We start from the raw sequence: 26275 nt of genomic DNA, 5'->3' as shown, positions 1-26275 counted from the left end.
CCGGTCTTCATCTCGAACGACTTTGTCGACTGTCCTCCATGCACGATTTTGCAGTTTAATCCGTCATAGGAATTCCGTATGATATTGACTATCTTCTGAGGCACGCCGTAGTGTCAAAGAATCTTCCTTAGTGTTGTTCTGTCCACACTATCTAATGCTTTTTCGTAGTCAATGAAGTTGATGTAGAGCGATGAGTTCCATTCAATTGATTGTTCCACTGTGATCCATAGAATTGCGATTTGGTTTGTACACGATCTATCCTTACGGAATCCTGCCTGTTGGGCACGGAGTTGGGCGTCTACGGAGTCCTTTATCCTGTTTAACAATACCCCGTTGAAGACTTTTCTCGGTATTGAGAGAAGATTGATGCATCTGTAGTTATCACAGTTGCTGAGATCGCCTTTCTTCGGTATTTTGATCAGAATTCCTTCTTTCCAGTCTTTTGGTACCTGTTCCTCATCCTAAATCTTATTGAAGAGAATGTGGAGCATGCTTGCAGTTACCGCTACGTCTGCTTTCAGTGCCTGTGCTGGAATGTTGTCTGGTCCTGCTGCTTTGCCACTCTTGATTTGTTTGATGGCCATGCTGATTTCTTCAATTGTTGGTGGGCCAACATTGATTGGGAGGTCCGTTGTTGCTGCTTCGATGTTGGGTGTGTTCAGTGGAGCTGGTCGATTCAAAAGTTCTTTGAAGTGTTCTACCCACCTGTTTCGTTGTTCATCAGTGTTGGTGATTACCTTGCCTTCCTTGCTTTTCACTGGTCGTTCTGGTTTGGGGCGATTTCCAGAGAGTTTCTTTGTCGTGTCATACAATTGTCTCATGTTTCCTTCTCTTGAAGCCTTTTCCGCCGTCGTTGCTAAATCTTCCACATATTGACGTTTGTCGGTTCTGATGCTCCTCTTCACTTGTTTGTTTATTTCCGTGTATTCAGCTTGTGCCTTGGTTTTTTCTGCTCTTGTTCGACTGGTATTGATTGCTGACTTCTTGTTCCTCCTTTCTTGAATCTTATCCAGTGTATCAACAGTGATCCATTCTTTGTAATGCTGCTTCTTGTGGCCCAGGACCTCATGACATGTTGAAGTGATTGCTTCTTTGATCCCCTTCCAGTTGCTCTCCATAGTAGGTCCTTCTCCATTGAGGAGATCATGAAAGGCCTGGAACTAATTGCTTAGGACTATTTTGAATTTGTTGAGTTTGTCAGTATCCTGAAGAATGGCCGTATTGAACTTTTATGATATCGTCCGCCCCGTTTTCCAGTTCTTCTTGCGTTTCAATTTCATCTTGGCGATCAGCAAGTGATGATCTGATGCTATTTCAGCTCCTCTCTTGGTTCGCACGTCCTCCATCGTCCTCCTGAACGCTTTGTTGATGCAGAGATGGTCGATTTGGTTTAGTGTTGTGTGATCCAGTGAAGTTCATGTGATTTTGTGGATGCGCTTGTGTGAGAATATAATTCCACTTATGACCAGTTTATTGAAGGCACATAGGTTTGCAAATCTCTCACCATTTTCATTCATATTTCTACTAGTTCATATCGTCCCATGATGTCTTCATACCCGGTGTTGTTCAGTTTAAACTAGGCATTTGAGATACTCTTCAGAATGGTCAAGTCTTTTGTAGGCATTTCTCAACGACTGACCGTAATTGTTGGTAGCGTCATAGCATGGAATGACGTTCATTGGAGTGCGAACGTAGTTGACAGATGACAGTCCCCCTCAGCATCCACAGATAACCAATCCAACAGTTCATTTCTCCTTGATTTTAGTAACATACTTCACTCGACAATTTGTAAATGTCACTCATTACTTTCGCCTCCATCTGATCTATATTCAATATGAGGACAATTATCTCACAACAATCGACATTATGCAAAAATATACTGCAAAGCGGAACTACGAAAACGGTTGCCAGCAATCGCAAATGAAATGTTCCAACTTTAGAATGTATCTCGTTTGATCAACTTTCTCTCGTTGGCCTACTGATGCAATGGGTTTTGAATGCTGTGCATTCAGCGATAAGATTTGGAAAATTGGGAGTTCTGTCCGATTCCCTTGATCAACTATAACATTACACCAAATTCTATCATTTCTGTTACATTGTGTGAAAATATTTAAAGTAAAATATATTATCACTTCTTTAATCTCAGTGTTAATTATCTTACTATTTAATTAAGAAAAACATATTTCTGTTGACCTCAGTTATTGACAGAAATATCAATGATTATAACTGTGTTGTCGTCAGTCACCTCACGCCATCTCATTAATCAAATAAGTTGGTATTATTCTATATCATCTATTATGTATGGTGGGCGTAATATGAATCTTATTTAGAACAAAAAAACAACGATTTCTAATAATAACTTGATAATTAGCCACACGTTCAGAAAAACGATGAGTGAAATTCTCATTTATCAAAAGATTACTACTTTCTATAAACAAAATGAAGTGAAAACAAATCTCTCGGCTGTCAATTCATAGAAGGCTGTGCTCCATCTATGAATAAACACTGTAGCCATTGACCGTCTAATTTCAGATGAGTTTAGTGGTTGTTTGGTCACAGAATCATCTAGCTCTCACTTCCTCATTTTATCAATCTATGGATCGTGCATTGATGATCCTGGTTCTTTGAGACTCGACTAGTTATTACTTCCTGTGTACATCGGTCTATGAGACTGTGGTGAATCATCCTGGTGATAAAATCCACATCACGTTCTGTGTTCCATTTTATATCAATCACTGTGGCGGATAAACTCATCCTCATCTGATATTCTGAATAAACACATTTTACTATTGACCCAATGTATGTTTTCACTGAATATTGACTATGGTTGCATATCATGGTTCAATGTGAGCGATCAAATTTTACGTGAGGTTGAATACATTTTGACGTGTCATTTTGTGCTGAAGTTTGCCCTCACTTTCCAACAGATTTGAAATGCGCTCTTTTGCAAAGAAGCATTCGCAGTTGAATATTTAAATGGCAAGTCAGGTTTGCACTGTCTCGCCAATTTCAGATTCATCGTTTTGGATGATTTTATTAAGGAGATAATTTAATTGAGCTAGACAATGTTCGGTGTTTGTAGACTGTCGGCAGAAAATCGTGTAGTCCGGTTTCATAGTAGTTGGTACAAGTCGGTATGTTATACTCTCAATCTTGAAGAAACCAATACTCCTCGTGTAATTCAAACTCATATCAGTCAATTTCGCAGTATGAAAATTTGCTGCTACGTTACAGTAAACACAACTGACATCTTGTAGGACATAGATGTTTATATTTATTGATCAAAGCGCAATTGTTGGTGTCCTGACAGTGAGAAAATTGTACTACAAATCATTAACCGGTGTATATTTTGATTTTTATCGATGAAATACGCTGACTAATGAATCTGTTTACGTGATATGAAACCATTAACAAGTGAACAACTGAGATTTCAACATGAGTCGATCTTAAACTAAAGATTTGGCATCTGGTGGTTTATATTCCTGAATTCAGTCAATTAGCGGTATTACTCAGTTGTCGTTCATTAAAACTGGTGATCATTGGCAGGATAATGATTGTGCATTGTATACTAGTCGCATACTTAGATGAAATAACAGTCTATGGCTTCCAGGTTTTCAGTGTCTGTTGAAGTGAAGTTACCTTAAGTTGAGTCTTCCGAAATGTCTAAGTCATCAGAATGAGATACGCGCAAAATCGAAATTCACATAAAAACTACTTTTTCTAGAACACCAGTTCTTGGTTGAATAATATGCAAACATTAGTTGCAAACCTCAACTTATGAGATGTCTATGTTGTTTATCGCGTCCTTTTGTATGAAACGAAATAGGCTTCCCGTAAAAGTAATTGTGATAGAGGTCTATCATCAAGTATTATTTCTATTGCAGTCAAACAAGTGTTGAGCATCGCAAAGGAAGTAGTCTGCTCACCAGATAGTGAATTCAAAGTTCTGCGTACACTTCTTATTAATATTTTCCACATTTCTCCAGGATGACTTGCGTGAGGGGCATTGTAGTGCATTCTATGTTCCGTCTGGTCATTTCTTTGGCCACTATTTTATTTTTTAAGTTCGGCAATAGAAGTTGTGACTCCTTCTCTTACCCAACAATGTTAATTCGTCTATCACTGTATATCTTCTTCCGCAAATCTCTGCGAGTCAAGAATCGCAACAATGCCGCTTAAATAGGCTTCGGATCTGTTACACTAATGCTCAAAGCTTACTCAGTAAGCGACCGGAACTAGGTGTACAGATTGATTCTTCAAAGCCAGACATAACTACAGTCACAGGACAAAAAGAAGAGGAAATATTCGTACACTATGAGGGGACAGTATTGCTGCATCATTAGTGCAGGACGACTTTGGTGAAGCTCAAGTGTTCTCGAACTACTACTTTACCATAGAAGCACCGTTCACGTCAGCGCATACAAATCCCCCCACACATACACTATATAGCGTGATCATTAAAGAACTCGATGTCTCTGGTCTGCTCAATAAGCTTGACATAGGTAATCTACGGAGCCCGATGAATTTAATCCTAGTCTACTGAAGGAATTATCTAACTTCGTTGCAAACCATTCAAGTATATGTTTTAATCTATCCGTAATTCAGGATCGTTTACGGAAGGACTGAAAGAACACCATAGTTAGTCCTGTCTTCAAAACAGGTACGAAACACAAACCTGAGAATTACCTCCCTGTTAGCCTAACTAGTGTGGTTGTTAAAATTTGAGAAAATATTATTCGGAAGGAGCTTTTTAGTACCTCGATGAAAACCGGATCCTTTCGGAGAAGTAGCACGGCTTCAGAATAAGTTATTCTTGTCTCACTAACTTACTAGTCGCTCGTTAAAGCTGGTGCGCTCTTAAGGACCAAAAGCTACCTGTAGACGTAGCCTACATTGATTCCAGCCAAGCTTTTGACAAAGTTCCGCACAACCGGCTGTTATATAAGTTTAGAAAAGTCAGGAATGGAGGCAATTTATTGATGTGGATAAAAGACTTCTTAGTTGGGCGTCAACAAAGAGTAAGGGTGAACTCGAAGTTATCTAGCTGGGAAACTGTGCTTAGTGGAGTGCCACAGGGAACAGTTTTGGGACCAGTGCTATTCCTCTTGTATGTAAATGACCTTCCTTGTCTCCCATCATCATCGATCTTGCTATATGTTGACGATGTCAAGATATGCAGAACCATATGATGTAAGGGTGATTGTTTGGAACTCCTAAATAACCTGAAGAAATTACCTGAATGATCTTAAACCTGGCAGTTGCGGATAAATACTTCCATGTGTGTTGTGATGCATATCGGTCATCAAGGTACAAATACATACACGACGAATATCACTGAGCTACTTGTCGTCCAGACTTAGTAGTCATCCCTAGCCAAGATTTAAAGACTACTGCACACTGCCGTGGAATTAATTACCTCAGCACGTGGTTGAGGCTCAGTCTGTCGACTCTTCCACGATAAAGTTGAATCAACTTGGAGACCAGCATTGCCGGGACTAACACAGGCCGTCGGAAAGACGTCTGTTAACAGTGCGCAAGGAACTTGTAGATGGATTGCTCCAATGTTAAAGCTTTTTAATATGCAAACGTAATGCTTTCGAAATTTGCGCCCCAGTTTAACCATAATCGTGTCAAAATAATCTATCCCCGTTGTTGCGAATAAAACCGAGCGTCGTCCGCGTAGATGGTTGTTGTGTCAAAATATCCTCCTGCACGAACCAGGTTGTCAATTACGATCGATCGTAACTCACTGATCACATAATTCCTAGCAGTCATATTGTATGAAGTCTTGTGTCATTTTATTCAACTTTCTCGATTTTTCGCATTTTTGCGTTTTCTAATAAATCCTTCTCGGCATTGTCCAGTTCTTTAAGCGAAAAACGTTCACTCCCTATCGCTTTCTTGCAGAGGTAATGCTTGAATAGAGTGAGTCAAGCTGTACATTGTTGAAGTTTGGTCCTCGACGAAAAATACGATACAAATATATCTGAAGGAAAAACTATAGTCTTGGTGTTCAAGGCTGCAACGTTCTTCATCTCCAGCTCGAAAGGGAACCATTATATCTCATTCCGTTTATACCCAGTTTATATATTCTTTTCGGTTATTAGAAATTCGTGTCCTGAAAGCTAAATCAGCAAAGTTTATAGTTGATGGCACGAACGTTCATTGTGATGGCCCTATTTGTTCGCGGATGAAATTGAATCTATCAGCTACATATGTCCTGAAGCGTGAGGTTGTACTGAGTATGTAGTTTAATACCAACATGGAGCCAGTCCAGAAGTAGATTTTTGTCAAGTCTTTCAGTTTCATTCCTTCCAGTACTTACCTCGTTTATTATGTTCTGGATAATTTATCACATAAATGGTTCAATTAACATCGTTCATGTTTGTGGAATTATGGCTATCATATGTCATATATCTCCGACATATTTATAAACTGCCCGTACACTGAACAACCTGGTAAATAAATTGGCGGTCTAGCAGCACGCGTGGGCACACAAAGCGTTAGTCTAAGCAGTCAAGCAAACCTCCTGCATTCTATAACGGCATGGTGGCAACCGTCTCACCATTGGCAAAGGTTAGCAGCTCTATCATAGACATAGGTTTTGAGTCATAATTTCGGTAGTATGAACTAATTTTCTCGTTATGCAACATTTGTTTATTCATCGCATCTGTACTCAGTAATCGTCATCTTCCTACTTATTTAGAGACAGTCTGGACGAAACATCAGCTGATTTTTGTTTTGTTCGAAGATCCTTACTTTAATGTTAATATACACATCAGATATTCGACACCACATTACTAGCCGATAAATAACCATTGTGTTCATCTTATCTATTCGTTCACATATAAACCAGCATGCTGTATCATCCATCAACTATAAACGTTTTCAAATTAATATACTATTCCCGAAACAGTGTACGGCAGAACATGTAGTTAAGAGCTGATGTTTCAAAGATGCACACTTGTTCGCCACATAAAAGTCAGTCTCACCCACCCATCATGAATAATCGTATTTATCGGTATATTTATAGCGCATTAGTACGGTTTGGTAACAGACGAGGTCGCGCACATATCGCTCAAACGACATAAACCACGTTAGGCTTCAGTAATGAAAAGGAGTACACTTGCGTATATCTCGTCAACACAGTCGCTATGCTGCTTTTCTGGTCATTCTACCAATACACACTCAACGATAACTTCGAAGCATCTATTTATGACGCGCACAAAATCGTTCACTGGCCTATCATCCCACCATAGGTGTCAGTTCCAGCACAACAATGAATTTCACACATCAAAGTAGTTATCATTTTCATCCTACATCCTGTTGACAAGTACTTCACTTTCGATTGACGAAACCAACTACATATATCCATCCATATCAGTAGCACACACCGTAATATTTCTCAAATTTGCAATGTGAGAATTAAGTGTTACCTTCTGAGGCATTGGAAACACTTACAATAGTTTTATTTTCATCAAGTCGCAGACAATATTTCAAGATCACTCACTAAGCTTAATTTGGTCCACCAAAATTTATCTGATGCTTATCTTGCTTTTCATGCTGATTGTTACATCAGACTCGCAGGTTTTTCCGTATAATGTATTCCCTTGACTCTTAAGTAGTTTGCACAGTTACAAATCTACGGAACACAGTCGACAGTTTCTAAAGCTTAAGATGAACAGTAGTGTTACAAAATAATTGAATGTGTCCAATCTCACCATATTTAAAACATTTCAACTTACGAAATACACATAAAGGATATGCGTGAAACTTGCCACAGAACAAACATTTACCAAAATTGTCCTTATCTTTGTCAACTATCTCACAAATCAATTCTGATGACAGTTCGCCATAAGCTCTCACTGTACCAGTTGTGTTCGAGTAGAGAGCCTTTATAAGGTTAATGTACTTCTTTGATACTCCTTTCAGTGACAAACACTGCCATAGAACCTCACGATCAACAGAGTCGAATGCCGCCTTAAGGTCGAGAAATGCTTCGATTGTGGGGCGTCTGAATGTGTGTCTATGTTCTGGGACCTGACGTAGTGTGAATATCTGGTCCATACAACCACGTCCAAGTCGAGAACCAGCCTGATTTTCTCTAGTCTGTTCTTCATGAGCTTTGATTAGGCGTCGAAGTATTATTGAAGCTTATATTTTAGACACTATATTAGTCAAACTGATTCCTCTGTGATTGTGACAAGAGGACTTTTGTCCGTCCTTATAGACTGGCACAATCAGTGATTGAGACCAGTCAGATGGGATTACGTCCAGTTCCCAAATTCTACCTAAGACCTCGGTTAATTTTCTTGCTAATACTGAACCACCATCCTTAAAAATCTCAGGAGTAAACCTGTTTGGGCCTGCTGCTCTCTCTCGCTTCAGATTTCCTATGGCTTTTACAACTTCGTAAAGAGGCGGAGGACCTAGATTAACTTGCCATTCAGGTTGACTGGAGGTCGTGTGAAAGCGAAGTGTGATAGAAGGCCAGTTGAACTGATCCCTAAAGTGTTCTACCCATCGATCCAATCTCCTGGATTGAGAAAGTATAATGTATCCGTCTTTTTCTGAGAAAGTTTCGCAACAGTTGAGTTCCTAATACCGGTTTCCTTAAAAAGTCTGAACAATTGTTTGCTACTACCTATATCCGCTGACCTTTCCATCTCTCTTGCTCTCAAAATATATATACAAATATATTTTTGTTGATATGGGCTTACTTTTTTTACATCAAAGGCATTCTTTATGTTTGGATTAAATTCAATGTAAAATTAATGTAATTAACCTAGCTTGGCATCATTACTTGCGCTTGTTAACCCTCGTGAGGAGCTTAGGCCGCCCTATCAGAATTCTTCCTGGAACTCTGTTCTGAAAAATCCTTTCCAGTTGCAATTGATTCTTTTGATGTCTGCTTCTGATCCTCCCTTTCATTGCAAATAAGAACATGCCTCGCGATTCAGTTTGATGATTTCTGCAATACATGTCTTATCCAGCGTCATTTCCTAATTTCCTCTTCATTTAGAAGCTAGTTTGTTCTCTCGCACAGTTGGCTGTTTCTGATGGTATCCGCCATACGGACATTAAATACTTTACGTATATAATTGTTTATAAATACTTGTGCATTTTTGATGATGGTTGTTTTATTTCTCGAGGTAGAACTGTCTTCACGTTGGTACTAATAAGCTAGAAAAACGTCATAGTATGATATGAAAATAGGAGTAGAGGCTGTCAAAAGTAACTGTTTAATTTATTTAATTCAGTTGATGAAAATATAATAACTGTCAGCGTTAATCAGTGCTATTAACAATAAAACGTTATTACACAATATTCGAATGCACTGAACGAACACTTTTGTGGGGATAACCAATTTATCATATAACGTCAAATATCACAATGCTTTCGTAAAATTAAGTCCTTTATTTGCAAGTCTCCTTTCAGTTGTCGTGCACATACTTCTTCATTCTTCATATTCAAATGTCGTTGTAATTCCTCACCGTTTCCTTTTATGTTTTTTCGTAATTCAATCTGAAACGTTTGCTAACAGGCACACTATTTCATTTTGGAGTTACATACTACTTATATCTGTCAAAATGTGTAGCATCCGTCACGCGTTTATCCGTTTTTTAATGGTTGAATTAATCAAGTGTGATTGAAATGGATTGATATAAACCTCATAACACCATACAATTCATCACAACTTATGCTGTTTGTACTTTTGTTCCTTTACATTAGCTACTGGATCAGCATGTCCATCAAATCCTGGAATTGTATGTAGTCATGATTATTTATTAGTGGATGATCGTATATCTAATGTTTATAACGGTATAATTAACAATATACCAATAATTCGTTTTTGTTTAATCAATAATTCCACATTGAAAACAATCGCCACAAAGACAAAAACAAAATTACCAGAAGTAGAAATGATCAATTCATCATTATCTTCTCCTTCTTCGATCTCCTCTGGATCCTTTTCATTGAATTCAATAGATTATAATAAATTATGTGCACCAGATGAATCATATTTAGTTGAGCAAATTTATGATCCAATCAGTAATGTATACGGTTGACAGTTTACATCAAATTGAAATTTATTAGATCCATATATTATTCATGGAAAAGGCATAGTGTTAGAATATATTGGTAAGCATTAGTTTGTTTTTTGTTTATTACAGTGATTGTTTAAATGTTTATGTTATACACATGATGGACTGATTGTAGACAGATAATAATTGAAAATGAGGAAACATTAAATGGCTATTTCATTCATTGTAGCATTGAACTGTTCAGTATTTTACACTGATGAACCATTCAAAGAATTTCAGACTTGATGGCGAGACATCAATCCTTATACTAACCAGTTGGGACCTAATGGTTGATGCTTGTGAAGACAGTCAGTCAGTCAGTCAACTTACAGCATTACGAAATCATTATCTAGTGATATTGATGTGTAGTTGCCTCAGACCCGATATAACTGAACTACATTGATCATAGCCTGTTACTAGGACTCTATGTAATACTTCTCAAAATTACTCATTACTGAGGCTTACTGCTAGCTGAGTTGTAAAAACGTAGACCTGATGTGTAACTGATAAAAATACTGATTGATTGTTTACCTAGTCAAACTAGTAGATGGTCTGACAAGTATGAGATGTGTCACATGTTTTCTATCACATTATTATTTCTTATTGTTCGTTATTGTCGTTGAAATATACGCACGTTCTAGTGTGATCAGTCACGTGTTCGTGATCAAAGTTGTTTTGAAGTGCTGTAGAATGGACACTGGCACGGTATCGTGTGTAGATATTTGTCTCATTCGTGTAAAGAAGCAATTCCAGCGTCATTTCAAAACGATCGTTCTTGACTCAGTGATCGAAAGCTTATAGAGAGGCTATTAGGTGTTTTGTTTTTGAGCTTGATCTATGTTAGGCTTGTGGATTTACACTATTCAAAAGTCTTATATTAAGACGAAACAGTTGCCTAGTGCCTATTGGTTTTCAATGATTGTTTTGTTACAGTAACTTCATGATATCAACTACAATATATAACTGTTTATTTCATTGTGTTTTATGAATATGTCATAAATGTTTTACGTAGTATCGTGTATCAGAGTAAAGTTTAATAAAGATCGAGTTTAAAAGAACTCTCTTCGTCTTGATATCTTGTATTAATTTCCACAATGAGAATTTCTGAAATTTTTGCGTTGACATTAGTTTAATGATTATCAAGAATCAAGATACATTGAAACAAATGTATCCATGATCTTCAAGTTTCATCAGTGAAAATGACACCATCTAACCATTGAATCATTTCGAATTTCGTCACCGATTGATGATGAATTGAAATGACGAAATCTTTAGGGATAATTAATTAAACTTCTATATGTACTGGTCGTTGATTTACTGTTAGACAACAACAAGAAAATAACCGTAAATGTTGAATGCATTACAATGACTGAATATTGAAACTATTCTAGATCAACTCAAGTATAACACAGTCCTTTTATGAATATGAAATGGAAACCAACTTGAAGTTGTTTGAAGAATAAAAACACATCACATTGAAACTTCAAAAATACTCAACGAAATCGTTGATTTATTGTTGATTGGTTAATTCACTGGTTTATTTATTTATTTATTCAGTTAGTTATTTGTTACGACAAAGATTATTGCATGCTACTTCACCTCGCTTCACTTCACTCACCTTAACTTACCTTTCTAACTGAATACATCAATTGAGAGAAGTGAAATTGATTGTCTATAGTCTCTTTCTATTATCATAAAATGATGTATGAATGAATCGAAATTTCAATAAATTATAGAATTTATTTGTATCCTCAGAATTACTAGTAGTATGTATGATCCATATACATTCACTCCTTTTCTTGCTTTTGGAACTAACCTGTGTCACAAAATCTCTTTATACCTTATTTCTTTGCATGTACCTAATCTTTCCTACTACCACAAATGTTATTACTACTGTTAGTAATCTGGAATTTGTCTCGATAATTTTATTTTTCTTTGCTAATAAGTCATGACAACTTGAGCTGACATACCTATGTATCAGATTCTACGTTGCACATGACTAGAACTATGTAAGAGGAAGCCATTAGGCAGAATTTGATAGTAGAGATAGAGGAAAAATATTAAAAAGAGATGGAGTTCTTTTAATACAGACAAGGTGTTTTTGAATGCATTATCATCTCTGTGCCCGATCACACGATGCCGAATCTCTACATTACTAACATGGTGTTGCCACTGGATGTCAGCAATCCTTCGGAGACAATGATGATCGAACACAGAGAGTCGTCTAACGTCCTCAACTCGGAGAGACCAGGTTTCACAAGCATAGAGCAAAACTGCTCTCACCGACGCGTTGTAGATCCGGCCTTTTACAGCCAGACTAACATCACGAAGGCGCCAGAGGAGGCCCAGATTGGCATTAGCCGCTCTGGCTTTCACTATACGTGCACTGATCTCATCACTCACACCCCGACCAGCACTTATGCAGCTACCCAGATACACGAACTTCTCAACTACTTCTATCTGCTCACCATCCAGGGTGAGTACAGGATTGGAATCCTGCCAGTCTTGTAGGAGTACTTTGCAATTGGAATGTGCAAAGCACATACCATACCTACGGACACTGATTGCCAACCGATTAAGTGCGGATTGCATGCCTTGGGCGTTATCGTACAGTAAGACAATATCATCCGCCTACTCAAGGTCGAGAAGTCTTTCTCTAGGCAACAGATCCACATTGCCAGTACTTACATCCATCAGAGCTGTTTCAAGAATGTCATCGATGGCAAAGTTGAGGAGGAATGGTGAGATTGGGCAACCCTGCCTAACCAAACTGCTGGAATAGAACAATGGAGAAAGGTGGTTATATGCCCTCACTCTGCCTGAGGTGTTTTTATGTAGGGCTTTTAGGATGTTAATAAACTTCTCAGGCACACCCTTCTTCAATAGACAATCCCAGAGAACAGTCCTATCCAACGAATCGAAGGGAGCCTTGATGTCAAGATACACTACGATTGTTGGCCTTTGATAAGTATGACGGTGTTCTAACATTTGGCGGAGGGTGAAGATATGATCAATACATCCTCGACCAGAACGAAAACCAGCCTGCTCCTCGCGAGTCAATCTTTCTCGGGTTTTGAACTACCTACGAAGTATGACGGAAGCCAATAGCTTGGACGCAATCGGAAGTAGACTTATCCCCTGATAGTTGTTACAGGAACGACGTGAAGCCTTTTTAAAGATAGGGACAACTATCGACTCATTCCATGACGTTGGTGCACTCTCTAACACCCAAACCTTTGTAAACAACGTCGTCAGTTCCTTAGTCAAAATGTCACCACCATCTTTAAAAAGAGCCGGAGGTAAGTCATCTGGGCCAGGTGATTTGTGACGCTTCAAGAGTTGGAGTTCCTTGTGGACTTCCGCCTCATTTGGTGGATCAATCGTCATCGGCCATGGAGGGCAGGACAGTCTGACCGATGTTGCCGGAGCAGCAGGCCAATTGAACTGCCCTTCGAAAAATTCTGCCCATCGTCCAAGATGTCGATGGATGTTAGTGATTGGCATCCCATCATCCTTGTAGATTGTTTCGCTCACACCAGACATCTTGCTGCCAGTGGCTCGGATGAGTTGGAAGAGCTTCCGGTAATTACCAGATGCAGCTGCTGCTTCCAGCTCATTAGCACGCTCCGACCACCAGGCTTCTCGGTCCTTACGCAAGCTTTGCCCGATTTCCTTACGTAACATCCTTCGTTTGTGGTCGAACTCACGGTCACCCGGAGTAGACCGACGGGTTTCAATGTGTTGTAAGGAACCAGAAGAAACCCAGTGCTGTGCAGAAAGTTAGTGCTAACCAGAAACAGGTTGTGGTCTGTGCACAGTTGCAGTAGACGGTCCATGTTATCTGACCTGCGATCAACGAGTCCCCATCGGCCACCTAAACGACTCTCTTCTGTGCCTAGACGCCCGACCTGAGCATTCAAGTCTCCGGCTAGTACTACAATATCTGTCGAACGCACTTTCTGGAGAAGAACAGTTAACTGGTGGTAGAATTCATCCTTGATTACATCCAGGCTGCAGTCTGTCGGGGCATATGCAGAGATGACAAAAAGTCATCGTTTCTCACGCCGATTTCCTCTCACTTTGATGGAACTTTCTAATCTAACAGCACATAACCGACTGTTAATGGGGATCCAATCGACTAGTGCTGCCTCAGCTCTAGCGCTTAGTGCGACACCAACGCCCGCAAGACCAGACGAAGATGCCACAGGGTCCCCGGATAAGCGCACGTAAAACAAGTTTTCGAAGCGACAGATGGAGGGCGAATTTGTAGTACTTCACCAGAGTCTTGAATACGGGTATCGGATAGACAGCAGACATCGATATTAAGACTTTCCAAAGACATAGCCAGCCCTATCTGTTGGCCGACCTGCATAAGTGTGCGAACGTTGAAGGCAGCCAGTTTGAATGTCGCACGTGGTTTCAGAACAACTGCTTCAGTTTTATATTCGATGGTAAAATACAATTTTCAACCGAAAAGTGACTCGAGAACGTTTAGATAGAGTCGAATTTCCACTAAAGACGAGCCGCTGTATAAGTATAAAAGAGAGTGAATAATGTGGAAAATAATAATAATAATGACAATAATAGTGTTGATAATAATCGTACTAATAATGAATATAATTGTAATGATAATAATTTGAATCAATAGATAGTTTTTCGAGGCGAGAAAAGTAATTTCCATAGACATAGAAAGTTCATCATTTGTGTGTGGGCTGTGATACTGCCCGGCTGCTCAAACCGAAGCAGGTGGTTATCTTGGGGGGGGTGCACACCCCGAGCCTTTGACCTAAAGGTCTAACCCACAAGGCAGTGGAGCATCGTAAGGAGATGCAATCCTATGGTAGCCGGTGACCGAAAATTGGTTCATACGCCATTTGTTCCCTCAGGATACTGGAGCCCATGTGCACCATTGGTTTGGGATCCGGTTAAAGCGCCGGACATTCGCTTTTCGTCGTCTCATTTTCGTAAACAAAACCCCTGCCATGAGAAGGCGGTGAGTAGGACTTCCCTGGCAGAGGCTGTAAATGCGTGTCCGTGTGAGAGTATTTCGAGAGGGAGAGCAAACTCTCCCTAATCTCGGCTGTACCAGGGCATTTGTGGGTGATGTCTGGTCAGTTTTTGCACGTCAATCCTGTGTGTCTGTAGAGATTTACCAATGAGTTATTTATACTTCATTGTATTATACGTTTTACAAAAATATCTTTATGCATGCAATCTATTTTGTTTTTGTCAAGTACATATTTTTGTTTTTTCACTTCACAGCTAGTTGATACTACAATCCGATTTTACTTGGTCAATGAAGAGAGCATGTTCCAAACTTGCGTTTTACAGTCTGATGGTTCATAGTGCATGTTTGTTTGTTTGTCATTTGTCCACTGAATATTTGAACAGGAAATATTTCTATTTCTTTGAAATGTATATTTATAAAAGCTCTTTTTTCTTTATTCTTAGTTGACTTAGGCTCTGTACTTGGAATATGAATATTCCTTTTGGCCAATCTTCTTGTTGTCTATCGTCTAAGGCATAAGTAAGTTGTAGTTTTTTATTGTATATATATATTTGTGTATTGATGCGGGATGTAACTCTGTATCATGGTTGATTTGTCAGTGTATATATACACATCAGTGGATGTCTAGTATAATTCTTTAACATGAATTATTTACTGACTCCATTTATTATTGATATATTTAATACTTGAATAATGTATACTGATTCTCTAGCCTCTTTCTAGTTCTTCTACATAGAAATGTCATACACTTATCGCTTAAACAGAATCGAAAAAGTGAGAGGTGTCGAATGAACAGTTGAATTCGGTGGTTTATATATGACGATAATATGTTAGGACCTTCTAGGTGGGTAATCATCCAACCAAGATATGATGTATAATGCATTGCTTCTGCAGAATTCACTGAGAAGATTCCATTAAATACCGAGTGCAAGAAATATACTTTTTATCCAGGCAAACGTTACTTCTAATGTAGCATAGGCCGTCGACCAGCATTCTTCAACCCACTCTGTCCTTGAACCTCTTTTCTAATTCCATCCAGTTCTTGTTAATTTTCTCTCCTGATCTTAGTGTTGGTTGACAGCTGCTTTGAGTTCCAGATGTTCCTCAGTTGTAAATATGCTGATCTTGCTTTGCCGATCCACGCCTTCACATCTGCATCAGATCCAGCGTGTTCATCAATGATGCTGCCCAAATATGTCAAGGTTTTTACATCTTCCAAATCTTCTCCGTCAATTGTGACTGGATTGGTGCATTCTGTGTTGTATCGAAGAATCTTGCTTTTCCCTTTGTGCATATTGAGGCCTATTGCTGCTGAGGCTGCTGCTACACTGGTCGTATTCTCCTGCGTTTGTTGTTGCGATTGCGATAGGAGGGCCAGATCATCTGCGAAGTCTAGATCGTCCAGCCGCATCCTAGATGTCCACTGTATCCCGTTTTTCCCTTGAGATGTTGACGTCTTCATGATCCAGTCGATCACCAGAAGAAAGAGAAAGGGTGAGAGTAAGCAACCTTGCCTAACACCGGTCTTCATCTCGAACGACTTTGTCGACTGTCCTCCATGCACGATTTTGCAGTTTAATCCGTCATAGGAATTCCGTATGATATTGACTATCTTCTGAGGCACGCCGTAGTGTCAAAGAATCTTCCTTAGTGTTGTTCTGTCCACGCTATTTAGTGCTTTTCCGTAGTCAATGAAGTTGATGTAGAGCGATGAGTTCCATTCAATTAATTGTTCCACTATGATCCATAGAATTGCGATTTGGTTTGTACATGATCTATCCTTACGGAATCCTGCCTGTTGGGCACGGAGTTGGGCGTCTACGGAGTCCTTTATCCTGTTTAACAATACCCCGTTGAAGACTTTTCTCGGTATTGAGAGAAGATTGATGCATCTGTAGTTATCACAGTTGCTGAGATCGCCTTTCTTCGGTATTTTGATCAGAATTCCTTCTTTCCAGTCTTTTGGTACCTGTTCCTCATCCTAAATCTTATTGAAGAGAATGTGGAGCATGCTTGCAGTTACCGCTACGTCTGCTTTCAGTGCCTGTGCTGGAATGTTGTCTGGTCCTGCTGCTTTGCCACTCTTGATTTGTTTGATGGCCATGCTGATTTCTTCAATTGTTGGTGGGCCAACATTGATTGGGAGGTCCGTTGTTGCTGCTTCGATGTTGGGTGTGTTCAGTGGAGCTGGTCGATTCAAAAGTTCTTTGAAGTGTTCTACCCACCTGTTTCGTTGTTCATCAGTGTTGGTGATTACCTTGCCTTCCTTGCTTTTCACTGGTCGTTCTGGTTTGGGGCGATTTCCAGAGAGTTTCTTTGTCGTGTCATACAATTGTCTCATGTTTCCTTCTCTTGAAGCCTTTTCCGCCGTCGTTGCTAAATCTTCCACATATTGACGTTTGTCGGTTCTGATGCTCCTCTTCACTTGTTTGTTTATTTCCGTGTATTCAGCTTGTGCCTTGGTTTTTCTGCTCTTGTTCGACTGGTATTGATTGCTGACTTCTTGTTCCTCCTTTCTTGAATCTTATCCAGTGTATCAACAGTGATCCATTCTTTGTAATGCTGATTCTTGTGGCCCACGACCTCATGACATGTTGAAGTGATTGCTTCTTTGATCCCCTTCCAGTTGCTCTCCATAGTAGGTCCTTCTCCATTGAGGAGATCATGAAAGGCCTGGAACTAATTGCTTAGGACTATTTTGAATTTGTTGAGTTTGTCAGTCTCCTAAAGAATGGCCGTATTGAACTTTTATGATATCGTCCGCCCCGTTTTCCAGTTCTTCTTGCGTTTCAATTTCATCTTGGCGATCAGCAAGTGATGATCTGATGCTATTTCAGCTCCTCTCTTGGTTCGCACGTCCTCCATCGTCCTCCTGAACGCTTTGTTGATGCAGAGATGGTCGATTTGGTTTAGTGTTGTGTGATCCAGTGAAGTTCATGTGATTTTGTGGATGCGCTTGTGTGAGAATATAATTCCACTTATGACCAGTTTATTGAAGGCACATATGCTTGCAAATCTCTCACCATTTTCATTCATATTTCTACTAGTTCATATCGTCCCATGATGTCTTCATACCCGGTGTTGTTCAGTTTAAACTAGGCATTTGAGATACTCTTCAGAATGGTCAAGTCTTTTGTAGGCATTTCTCAACGACTGACCGTAATTGTTGGTAGCGTCATAGCATGGAATGACGTTCATTGGAGTGCGAACGTAGTTGACAGATGACAGTCCCCCTCAGCATCCACAGATAACCAATCCAACAGTTCATTTCTCCTTGATTTTAGTAACATACTTCACTCGACAATTTGTAAATGTCACTCATTACTTTCGCCTCCATCTGATCTATATTCAATATGAGGACAATTATCTCACAACAATCGACATTATGCAAAAATATACTGCAAAGCGGAACTACGAAAACGGTTGCCAGCAATCGCAAATGAAATGTTCCAACTTTAGAATGTATCTCGTTTGATCAACTTTCTCTCGTTGGTCTACTGATGCAATGGCTTTTGAATGCTGTGCATTCACGAATAAGATTTGAAAAATTGAGAATTCTGTCCGATTCCCTTGATCAACTATAACATTACACCAAATTCTATCATTTCTGTTACATTGTGTGAAAATATTTAAAGTAAAATATATTATCACTTCTTTAATTTCAGTGTTAATTATCTGACTATTTAATTAAGAAAAACATATTTCTGTTGACCTCAGTTATTGACAGAAATATCAATGATTATAACTGTGTTGTCGTCAGTCACCTCACGCCATCTCATTAATCAAATAAGATGGTATTATTCTATATCATCTATTATGTATAGTGGGCGTAATATGAATCTTATTTAGAGCAAAAAAACAACGATTTCTAATAATAACTTGATAATTAGCCACACGTTCAGAAAAAAGATGAGTGAAATTCTCATTTATCAAAAGATTACTACTTTCTATAAACAAAATGAAGTGAAGACAAATCGCTCGGCTGTCAATTCATAGAAGGCTGTGCTCCATCTATGAATAAACACTGTAGCCATTGACCGTCTAATTTCAGATGAGTTTAGTGGTTGTTTGGTCACAGAATCATCTAGCTCTCACTTCCTCAGTTTATCAATCTATGGATCGCGCATTGATGATCCTGATTCTTTGGGACTCGACTAGTTATTACTTCCTGTGTACATCGGTCTACGAGACTGTGGTGAATCATCCTGGTGATAAAATCCACATCACGTTCTGTGTTCCATTTTATATCAATCACTGTGGCGGATAAACTCATCCTCATCTGATATTCTGAATAAACACATTTTACTATTGACCAAATGTATGTTTACACTGAATATTGACTATGGTTGCATATCATGGTTCAATGTGAGCGATCAAATTTTACGTGAGGTTGAATACATTTTGACGTGTCATTTTGTGCTGAAGTTTGGTCTCACTTTCCAACAGATTTGAAATGCGCTCTTTTGCAAAGAAGCATTCGCAGTTGAATATTTAAATGGCAAGTCAGGTTTGCACTGTCTCGCCAATTTCAGATTCATCGTTTTGGATGATTTCTATTAAGGAGATAATTTAATTGAGCTAGACAATGTTCGGTGTTTGTAGACTGTCGACAGAAAATCGTGTAGTCCGGTTTCATAGTAGTTGGTACAAGTCGGTATGTTATACTCTCAATCTTGAAGAAACCAATACTCCTCGTGTAATTCAAACTTATATCAGTCAATTTCGCAGTATGAAAATTTGCTGCTACGTTACAGTAAACACAACTGACATCTTGTAGGACAGGGATGTTTATATTTATTGATCAAAGCGCAATTGTTGGTGTCCTGACAGTGAGACAATTGTACTACAAGTCATTAACCGGTGTATATTTTGATTTTTATCGATGAAATACGCTGACTAATGAATCTGTTTACGTGATATGAAACCATTAACAAGTGAACAACTGAGATTTCAACATGAGTCGATCTTAAACTAAAGATTTGGCATCTGGTGGTTTATATTCCTGAATTCAGTCAATTAGCGGTATTACTCAGTTGTCGTTCATTAAAACTGGTGATCATTGGCAGGATGATGATTGTGCATTGTATACTAGTCGCATACTTAGATGAAATAACAGTCTACGGCTTCCAGGTTTTCAGTGTCTGTTGAAGTGAAGTTACCTTAAGTTGAGTCTTCCGAAATGTCTAAGTCACCTTCCTTGTCTCCTATCATCATCGATCTTGCTATATGTTGACGATGTCAAAATATGCAGAACGATATGATGTAAGGGTGATAGTTTGGAACTCCTAAATGATTTGAAGAAATTACCTGAATGATCTTAAACCTGGCAGTTGCGGATAAATACTTCCATGTGTGTTGTGATGCATATCGGTCATCAAGGCTTAGATATATACACAATGAATAACACTGAGCTACCTGTCGTCCAAAGGAAGTAGTCTGCTCACCAGATAGTGAATTCAAAGTTCTGCGTACACTTCTTATTAACATTTTCCACATTTCTCCAGGATGACTTGCATGGGGGGCATTGTAGTGGATTCCATGTTACGTCTGGTCAGTTCTTTGGCCGGTTAATGATTTGTAGTACAATTTTCTCACTGTCAGGACACCAACAATTGCGCTTTGATCAATAAATATAAACATCCCTGTCCTACAAGATGTCAGTTGTGTTTACTGTAACGTAGCAGCAAATTTTCATACTGCGAAATTGACTGATATAAGTTTGAATTACACGAGGAGTATTGGTTTCTTCAAGATTGAGAGTATAACATACCGACTTGTACCAACTACTATGAAACCGGACTACACGATTTTCTGTCGACAGTCTACAAACACCGAACATTGTCTAGCTCAATTAAATTATCTCCTTAATAGAAATCATCCAAAACGATGAATCTGAAATTGGCGAGACAGTGCAAACCTGACTTGCCATTTAAATATTCAACTGCGAATGCTTCTTTGCAAAAGAGCGCATTTCAAATCTGTTGGAAAGTGAGACCAAACTTCAGCACAAAATGACACGTCAAAATGTATTCAACCTCACGTAAAATTTGATCGCTCACATTGAACCATGATATGCAACCATAGTCAATATTCAGTGAAAACATACATTGGGTCAATAGTAAAATGTGTTTATTCAGAATATCAGATGAGGATGAGTTTATCCGCCACAGTGATTGATATAAAATGGAACACAGAACGTGATGTGGATTTTATCACCAGGATGATTCACCACAGTCTCATAGACCGATGTACACAGGAAGTAATAACTAGTCGAGTTTCAAAGAACCAGGATCATCAATGCACGATCCATAGATTGATAAAATGAGGAAGTGAGAGCTAGATGATTCTGTGACCAAACAACCACTAAACTCATCTGAAATTAGACGGTCAATGGCTACAGTGTTTATTCATAGATGGAGCACAGCCTTCTATGAATTGACAGCCGAGAGATTTGTTTTCACTTCATTTTGTTTATAGAAAGTAGTAATCTTTTGATAAATGAGAATTTCACTCATCTCTTTTCTGAACGTGTGGCTAATTATCAAGTTATTATTAGAAATCGTTGTTTTTTTGCTCTAAATAAGATTCATATTACGCCCACCATACATAATAGATGATATAGAATAATACCAACTTATTTGATTAATGAGATGGCGTGAGGTGACTGACGACAACACAGTTATAATCATTGATATTTCTGTCAATAACTGAGGTCAACAGAAATATGTTTTTCTTAATTAAATAGTAAGATAATTAACACTGAGATTAAAGAAGTGATAATATATTTTACTTTAAATATTTTCACACAATGTAACAGAAATGATAGAATTTGGTGTAATGTTATAGTGGATCAAGGTAATCGGACAGAATTCCCAATTTTCCATATCTTATCGCTGAATGCACAGCATTCAAAAGCCATTGCATCAGTAGGCCAATGAGAGAAAGTTGATCAAACGAGATACATTCTAAAGTTGGAACATTTCATTTGCGATTGCGTGCAACCGTTTTCGTAGTTCCGCTTTGCAGTATATTTTTGCATAATGTCGATTGTTGTGAGATAATTGTCCTCATATTGAATATTGATCAGATAGAGGCAAAGTAATGAGTGGCATTTACAAATTTTCGAGTGAAATGTGTTGATAAAATCAATGTGAAAGAAACTATTGAATTTGTTATCTTTGGATGGTGAGGGGGACTGTCATCTGTCAACTACGTTCGCCTGTGTTCTTGAGTCGAACTCCATTAGGATCAGTTACAGTTATTACAATTTCCAATGGAGAGATCGGTCTTTAGGTCAGGAGTATATAACTCCACTAATGTGTACATAATTATTTTCCTAATTCAACTGAATCAGTTCATATTGTGGAATGTGTACAAAATTCAGTTTGATTGACAGCCATAAATGGAAATGTGTAAAACGCTGGTTTGCCAATATGGTTTTACACGATAGAACGAAGCCAACGTTTTGTAGTGTGCTAATTGATTATATTAAAACCTTCAATGATTCTATTAAAGGATCTTCGAATGTAACTCATTGATAGATATAGCGACCACTGCACAGTGTGTAGTTCTTTGATTATCAATATTTGGTACTTTACTCATTTGAAATACATTAAATGTTGGGTAACTAGAAACTGAGGGTGAGATGAAAGACTCTATGTGTGTTGGACTGAATTGGTTTTGAGTGTTTCGAGGTAATTAGGACAGTATATAGTAAGAATTCTCGTGAGAAATGATCAGTAATGGGTAGAAGTGAGCACATCAATAGAATTCTACCACATGACAACAAATTCACATGAGTCAATGATGCAATTAATCACAATCATATTTCCATCAACGGACGTAGATATTCATCTTACAATGTATTACTTCACTCCACGACAGATAGGTCATTCATTCAACTTCACTGAAGTTGACAACTGAAGTGAATCAGGATATCTTTGTAGACTAGATGGGGCATAGTTCTGAATGAACTGAGGAGATCAGTTCGCTTATTGTGAATGTGATCAGTTGTCTTTGTATGAGATTATATAAATGACGACACATTACTTCATTGGTTAGTTGATTTTAATATTGATGTTTTTGTGTTAGTGGAAATTTAATAAGATTTTCACTACTTTTTTCAGATTTCTAAGAATTTGAGAGTAAATGAACTGAGATGGAATTGAAGCGGCTCAATTTATTGTGAATCTTGTAAAAGTTTTTTTTTTATATTTTGCTTTACACTGACCTACATGAACATTCATCTGTAAGCGTTATATTACTTTCCGTTTGTACCCAATTATCACCATGTCAACACAGAAATTCGCTGTAAACTATCACACTAAGTTACTTACTCATGTTACGCGTCGCGGAGGAGCAATAGCCGCTTACTAGCACTCTCTATCCAACCCTGTCCTCAGCAGTCCTTTCCAGTTGTTTACAGTTGCTATTCATCCGTTTCATCTTCACCATGTGGCGTCATTATCCTTGCGAAAGAACATCCTTCAATTCTCATTCAGAGTTTAAATGGTTTAATTTGCTTAATCTGATTGGTATTGTTCAGCGATGTTTGTTCCACGAGATTCGGTTGCTGACACCTGGGATGTGGTCATATTCTACTTTGTGTGCTGTCAGTTAGCACATCAGACAAGTTGGGTCATGAAAATTCATCCATAATGAACAATACTTTATTCAACGAATATTGAAGACAATCTGAACATTGGATTATGGAATGATTCGAATAATAGACAACTGAGGTTGTCTGGAATGAAATAAGAGTAGCTGTGTCTTCAATTCAACAACCGTCATAAATTTGCTGTAAACTATCATACTAAACTGACCAAATTGTCATCGGAGTGTTGAGGAAGATTGTCCGAAGTAAAAACATAATGGTTTTCGTAACCTCACTATTCAAACGTTGATGTTTATGCAAAAATCAAACCAGCTTGGTTTATAATGGGCCAGATAAAAGCGATTCGCAGTTCTATCTTGGCACATCTTATTGATAGCGGTCGTGCCGTAGATAAATCGAAATCATTTCGAGTTATCTGTCGCATACCTCCATCGTTCCCCAACGGAGTTCGTTCCCGCCCCATACATATAGCTGAAGTCATTGTAATTCGTACATATAACCCTAATTTATGTGTACAGAAGAAATTCGTAACACCCTTATCCCTTCCATGGCCAGTTATAACTTATTTATTATTTATTTTTTTATTTTATTCTATTTTGTTATCATTAACCTTGTATTCTTCACTATCTGATTATTTACACACATCTTATTACGTAATGATGTTAATGTTTTGGTGTTGACTATTCCTAGTCTATTTACCCATGTTTGTTTGACCTTCTATTTCCAACGTTTAACTATTGATAAGAGTTTTGTTATTGTATTTTTTATTATTCTTACTACTTACTATCAGTTCACCTGTCTTCCTACTACTATCAACTTGTACTTTTACCTATTTTATGTGTAGTGACTTAGTCTATTTCATTGTGATTATCGACTCACGCTCATCCGTCAAAATGATATGGAATTTGTTTCAGTAGATTTTGATTTTCATATTTTGTTGTTCGAAAAACTTTGAAATCCAGTTTAATCACTTGTAATGTGGTCGTGTTCGATTTATTAATGTGTACCTATACGCTGTCGTAATTGAATTTCCTCCTCGTAGAATAACGTGACCTAATTAGAAAACTTGTTTGAATCACCAGTCATCATCTACACTTTTACGATTCTAGCGGTTTATTGCTTGGTGAAATACTCAGTCGTCATCAGTAGAAACACAGCTTTGATCGTCGTCGTTTTGGCGGTATTTTTGTGAGCATAATTTTGTACATCCTTCGTTTGAAATAAGTCATCTACAAATGAATGTTTTATAGCGTACGAATGTATATGGTTACGTTGAAGGTTCACGAATACGTTGTAACGAAAGAGGTTCTCAATTCTAATGAAGCACCTGGAATTTCGATGTTCAAGTGTCGTTTATACAAAGTCACTTAATCAAATTATTTCAACGAGTTTATCTGAATGATCATCGACATTTTGAATTGTCAGCCATTCCAGCATTTCCATTCAAGCATGCTCAGTTGAATAAATCCACTCGATAGTAGGGAACTGCACGCAATAAAAACTATATATATATATATAAATCCATCAATGAGGAAACCGTTAGGATTGTTCAATCACAAATAGTAGTATAATTTTTATTGTAACTTATGAAAATGAGAATAAAATTACAGTAAGAGCTGTTTAATTAGCCTAATAGAGAGAACGATATAAATTATGTTTGTCTGTGTCTAATACTGTGGTGTGTGCTACTGATATCGACAAATATAAGTAGTATGTAACACCAGTAAGAAGTTGAAAACCTGACAAGAGAAGTTTGAGAAGATTGAACTGAAGAGAACAGAAGTGTGAAAGACAGTCGGAGCAAGATGTGCATTTAATGTATTTAGTGTAAATTTTCATAATTTTACGAAGGCACGCCAGGTCAGAGAACAAAACTCCATCAAAATCATCCACCTGAGCTACAAATCTTCCGCTCCATCCTATGGTAACAGATCACCCTCAATACCTAAAATTCATTCTTCACCTGAATCGTAACTATTTATTCATGATAATTCTCATCATGAAATGACACATCTGTCTACTACTCATTGGTTTTCTATGATTGTCCAGTACACGTTTGTCAGTGCACTCAACTATCTTCAGACAAACTCCTCATTTTAATATGAATATAACATAACTCCAATGAGGTATGAATAGAGGAACGGTAAATTCGAACTTTACTTCTGAATAATATTGTATTTGCTGAGAAATATGATGGAACGAGTATTGAATTGATCAGTATTGATGTATGTTGATGATACCTTCATTGTATGTATTGATCAAAAACATGCAACAAATCTGCTGAAGATTTTCAACGAGGATCATCCAAATATCCATTTCACTATGGAACGTGAAAAAGAAAACAAGTTCCATTTTCCCGATATGGTGATGGAACGTAGAAAGGATGGTACAGTTCATCGTTGAGTTTATAAGAAAACACATAGAATGGGAGTTATCTCAATTTCAATAGCTTTTGTTCAATCAGTTACAAAAGGCACTGTTCAAAACACTGTTTCACAGAACATAAAGAATATGTACTGCAGATAATCTAGAAGAGGAAGTTGTGGATGTTAAAAAGTGTTTGGAGGA

The sequence above is a fragment of the Schistosoma haematobium genome, chromosome 5 (assembly GCF_000699445.3).
Source record: "Schistosoma haematobium chromosome 5, whole genome shotgun sequence".
Taxonomy (NCBI): domain Eukaryota; kingdom Metazoa; phylum Platyhelminthes; class Trematoda; order Strigeidida; family Schistosomatidae; genus Schistosoma; species Schistosoma haematobium.
The sequence above is the reverse complement of the archived record's forward strand: the minus strand, read 5'-3'. Positions refer to the sequence as shown.